At 39.8% G+C, this 5623-nt stretch overlaps 1 long non-coding RNA gene across 2 annotated transcripts; it reads right to left on the bottom strand.

Moving 5' to 3' along the window:
• Positions 1–356: 356 nt before the first annotated feature.
• On the bottom strand, positions 357–5106 carry LOC128315413 (uncharacterized). Of its 2 annotated transcripts, none has more exons than XR_008298155.1 (3): positions 4486–5106; positions 2583–3195; positions 357–831 (listed from the first exon to the last, which is right to left on the bottom strand). It is a non-coding gene; the product is annotated as an uncharacterized LOC128315413 (long non-coding RNA). The 2 variants fall into 2 exon arrangements; XR_008298156.1 differs by having other exon boundaries at positions 4548–5106.
• Positions 5107–5623: the final 517 nt, after the last annotated feature.

Raw genomic sequence — 5623 nt, 5'->3', positions numbered from 1 at the left:
AGATCAAGAAGGAATTACCAATTGTTTACAAATACATCCAAAAAAAGGTGACTTAAGAGGTCTCCCCAGAAATACCAATTGGCAAAAGACATTGGAGAAATGACTATGGAATTTACAAGGAAAGGATTATGACCCAGGAATATCGATAAAGACATCCTCAAGTATGAAAATGCCTAGGAAGTCTATACATGTACCTCTCTTGGAAAAAAATACTTAACAGAATACTCCAGCCAGGATAAATCAAATATTTCAAAACTCAATAATAGTCCAACTATATGAAAGGGAATGTGTATTGTCAGAAGCATTCAATAGTCTGGTGACAAGTTTTCACAGAGTTAGACCTTCTCAAATATTTCTCTTCTGCTTCTGAGTTTGTCTGTTTCCCATAATTCCAGAAAATGTGCTTCTTGAGCCCCATCCTTCACCCCAGGGTTCAGTTGAAATCCTTCACTTGCTATACATATATTTTTAAATATTTAATTATTTATTTTGAGAGAGAGAGAGGAAGGGGCAGAGAGAGTGGGAGAGAGAGAATCCCAAGCAGAGAGAATCCTATCAGCACAGAGTCCGACACAGGACTCGATCCCAGGAACTGTGAGACCATGACCTGAGCCCAAATCAAGAGTCTGTGGCTTAACTGACTGAGCCACCTAGGCGCCCCTCGCTTGCTATACTTAATGATCATTTAAAAGACTACCTGATGAAGCCCGGTTCCAGCTGTTGCCAACAGTGGCTAAATTCTTTCATGCAGTTATGACACTGGACAGGGAGAAGCCCCCAAACCAGGATTTTCTTCTGTTTCCTCTGCCTTCAATATACACAGTCGGTTTCCTGGAAAACAGTAGGAACCAGTTTCTTAGTCAAGTAACCTGAAAACTTATTTTTTATTTCTTTAAATTTCATTTTTAATGACCTGATTTACTAAGTTTTTCTATGAAAGATAAACATATTATCTGTCACTGGCCCCTCTGCATAGCATCATCCACAAAGCCTTACAATATTTTTCTGCTCATTATGCCAAAAGAATCACTATTGTGTACCTCTAAATATATGCAAATATGCAAAGAAAAAAGATTGTAATTAGAAATGAAATATTGATAGTGGTTATCCCTGGGTGGGATTCTAGATTACTTTTATCTTCTTTATTTTTCCAATGTTCAAAGTGTTACTTTTATAATCAGAAAAAGACACTTTAAAATCAATTTATATAATTTATATGCCATATGATCACAATTATTTCTGAATATATAACAAAATATCTGGGCCCAGATACACAAAAATAGTATTAACAGCGATTATCTCCGGGTGATGGATTATGGACAGTCTTTCCCTCTTGTGCATTTAAAATATTTTTCTATAATGATAACAAAATATTTTATTATAGAAAATGCTGCTCATATAAAACTCAAGGGTTTAGAATGGCTTTGAGGAATATATACTCACCCATACCATAAAATATTTATTGAGTTTTATTTCCATTTCACATTTAGAATTTAATAGACTGCAACACACCCTACAGAATAAGCCACCTGGTGCCCAACTAGGCAAAATAAAACAGAGGCAGAGAGGTGACATATTAGGACTGTTTTGTCACGCTGCATGTGTCACAAGAGAGCAAGGACTGCTTTAATTACTAGTCATTGGAATTTCTAATAGATATTATGGAAAAATTTAAATCTTGTTAATTTACTTTGGCAGCTAGACAACAGGCTCATTTACAATCCTTTGAGGGAATTGCAAATTTCCCATGCCTCAATTTGGGGTGAGATGGTATTATTCATATAAGAGCACGTGGTGGATTTCAGGGGTGAACACCAGTCAGAATATATTTTTAACCCATCAGAAGCCTAAATCATCATTTTTAATGTTTGAAATGGTACAGGGAAAAAAAATCAGTTATAAGCTTATAAAAATGCAAACACAGTCCAACATGATACTTATATTACTTTTTAAATCTAAAATTTTATCACTGGAACACTTCCAGAAAACTGTAGGATAAATGCTAAGTTACACTGACCCCTCCTGAATAGCTTCTAAAATTCTTTTGACTGCCATCTTGAGCAGTGGTTTCTTTTAGAAACTAAGCTTTTTCAACCTTAGGTTGTAAACTCCACAAGCAGAAGAAATTTCCCTTCCTTCATTTACCTCCATCTAAGCCCTCAGTTCAGTGCCACAAACATTTGGAATGCTGGATGAACTCTATTTTTCAGGAGTGGGAAAGAGGTGGGGCTCAGGCCAGGTAAAAAAAAAAAAGCGTGTAAAAAATTTAAAGGCGTATTTGTGGATGCTCTTGTGTTTTGGCACCTTCTTCACATGGGCCAGTTGTCAGAATGGACTTGAGTGAATATTTATAAACACGGACAGTCACCTCCAGGGGAAAAATTTTTCAAGCAAACGACGCTTTAGATTTTCTTCTTTATCAAAATGCAAAATTACTTTTCCTGGCTTTTACGTTCATGATTTTTTTTTAAAGCCAATAAAGCACAAGTTCATAGGATGATCATGCTTCCACTTCAAAGTTCTGGGACCAAAAGGAAATCAACCCACTGAAACTAAGACCAGTGGAAAAATAAGCTGCATACCTCAATACTTGCTGGAACAAGATCCTAGCTCTCTGACCGGAGTTGCAACATCACCTCCGCTGCCCCTGGTGCCGAGGCACATCTTGATATAGTTAACTGCCTGCATCTGCTTCACATTAGTCAAACCTGACAAACTGAAAGGGCTGCCAGCACACAGGACGAAATATGTGTTGCTTCATTACTGCTGCTCGTTTCCTCTTCTGAGTCTCTGATCTCAGCGGACTTTCCGCTAAACCAGGAGGACAACCCTGAAGAAAGAACTGGCCTTTATCTTCTTAATAAGTAACTGAAAAGCAAACACAGATGCATTAAATAGCAAGTTTTCATTATTTAGACATCCATATTCTCAAGTGATTAACATAAATTATGCAAAGTTTAAATTCAATCTGCCAGCTTTGAAATTTGTTGTAGGTTGACGGGGGCCTTTTCCGTTATTTGACTTCGGCGTTTGGGGTTCTCGATATAAGAGGGGTCATTTGTCAGTTGCGCCTCATTTCTCTCTGATGCAGTAAAAGCTCTGGCCTAAAGACTCAGCCTCCTTTCTCCAACTCCTGAGACTTGCAATGTCCTTGCCGTAAGGCATCTTTTCATCTTCTCGCTGCAGAGTTCAACACTGTGGAATACAAAAGAGTCAATTAGTTGATATATGCATGGACACTCAATTCCTCCGCAACCCAGACCCATGAAATGATCTCCCCGACACTGAATCGAGGAATAAACGCAGCCTCCGCAATGAGGACAGCATTTCTATTTCCTGATGTGGTTCTTTGATAAAGACCAAAACAGAAGCAAAACAACTATGAAGGGCCTGCAAAAAGTACCTACACAAAGGCAATCAGGGCACTAATAAAATTAAGAGCTGCCATTTACTTATCCAAGCATTGCTCTAACCCCTTTACGACTAAAGCATCGTAATCCACACGGCAACCCTCTAAGAGACGACCTAGCATTACCTCCATTCCCATATGAGGAGAGCAAGACACTGAAGAGTTAGGTAATCTGCCCAAGCTCACACAGCTAATAAGATAGTATTAGGATGGGGCGCCTGGGTGGCTCAGTCGGTTGAGCGTCCAGCTTTGGCTCAGGTCACGATCTCATGGTTTGTGAGTTCGAGCCCCACGTCGGGCTTGGTGCTGACAGCTCAGAGCCTGGAGCCTGCTTCGGATTCTGTGTCCCCCTCTCTCTCTCTGCCCCTCCCCCACTCATGCTCTGTTTCTCTCTGTCTCAGAAATAAATAAACATTAAAGAAAAATAAAAGACAGCATTAGGAGCCTAGATTCCCACCAGGGTCTGGCCCCAGACTCCATGCTCTGAATCACTGTGTATACTACCTTTCTATGAGTGGCCCTGCACACATCATTTTTTAAATGGAAGTCGTATACTGTCATTGTTTCCCAAACCCAAAATGAGGACACATGCCTGGCTAAGTGGTTTTTCTTAATTTTTGGATTTGCTTGAATAAAAATTAGTTTACTTATTTTTTTAAAGATCTTTTTAAAGTTTTGTGTTTTTTTTTTTTTTTTTTTTTTTTTGAGACAGAGAGAGAGACTGAGTGAGTGGGGGAGAGGCAGAGAGAGAGAGATCCCAAGCAGGCTTGGAACTGTCAGTGAGGATGCAGGGCTCGAACTCACAAACTGTGAGATCCTGACCTGAGCCAAAGTCAGATGCTTAACCGACTGAGCCACCCACGTGCCCCTAGTTTACTTACATTTTTTTTAAAACCATAAAAACGAAGACGTTCAGTTATATGATTAATGAATCACCTTAACTTAAAAAGAATCAAGTCACATGAGAAGCTAGAATGTCTGGTTGCCCAGAGTCCCAGTGAATGCATAAATTTGTAAATTAAAAGATGTATGTTAGCAACATAGCCCTAAATTTTGTCCAGGGATGACTTTCTTACCTTTTTTTGAGAAAAAAAAAAGTCAAGCATGTTATCAGTGGGCAGGTCTAAGTTTAAATCACCTCAATGCATTTGTCCCCTTTCCATTATAGTCCATCAAGTCTTAGCCTCTTCCTTGTCAGTCATTTACTTTGCTCTTGGTTGGGTCACTTAATGGCCCTGATCCTTAGTACCTGCAGGATTGTAGAATGGCTTTGAGATAAACAGTGTGAAGGGCTTAGATGGCACCTGTATATAATAAATCACAGTTATTAGCAATGTTGCCATTTTTATTATTAATAATGCCTCTCTCTAGAGAAGTGTTGGCTTTGTCTGCCCAGTCTGTCTCCCTCCTTACTTCTCTTGGAATTTGCATCTCCCACTCCCTTCCCCTGGGGGATTCTTCCCAGGTCCATGGTGTTTGGAGGGGCTGTTGGTCACAGTGCCCACACATGCTGGCTACAAGGATGGGCTAGGGCTCATGGTGGTCCAGTTAGATATTTACCTGGAATTCCCAGATGGGTGGTGAAGCAAAGTTCTTTTACTTTGAATTAAAAGTTCTAAGGATGGGGTACCTGGGTGGCTCAGTCGGTTGAGCATCCGACTTGGGCTCAGGTTACTATCTCACTCTTTGTGAGTTTGAGCCCCACATCGGGCTCCGTGCTGACAGCCCGGAGCCTGGAGCCTGCTTCGGATTCTATGTCTCCCTCTCTCTTTGCCCCCCCCCCCCCCCCCGCTCATTCTGTCTCTCTTTGTCTCTCAAAAATGAATATACGTTAAAAAAACTTTTTTTTTTAAAGTTCTAAGGATATAACCCCAGAGCTGTCTAAAGTGATATTTGGGTGGCATACCTGTAAAGGAGCCAGAGGGAATCTGAAATAATTCATGGGTGGCTAAGGAAAGTAAAACTATACCGGAGTACAGCTTGACCCTTATGCTTCCAGGTACAATAATTGTTAATGCCCCATTTATATTCAGTTTTCAGAAACTTGCAATTGAAAAACATCTGATCGACTATGTTATTCATGCATTCACTTATTCTTTCATGCCTTTATTCATCAGATGTTTATAAGATGTCTACCACATGTTGGATTTAAACAGAAAATTATATACCTTGTTCTTGACATCTATAAATAACTGAGTAGCTGGACAGGTCTCA

Source organism: Acinonyx jubatus, chromosome B2 (assembly GCF_027475565.1).
Source record: "Acinonyx jubatus isolate Ajub_Pintada_27869175 chromosome B2, VMU_Ajub_asm_v1.0, whole genome shotgun sequence".
NCBI lineage: Eukaryota > Metazoa > Chordata > Mammalia > Carnivora > Felidae > Acinonyx > Acinonyx jubatus.
The sequence above is the reverse complement of the archived record's forward strand: the minus strand, read 5'-3'. Positions and strand labels throughout refer to the sequence as shown.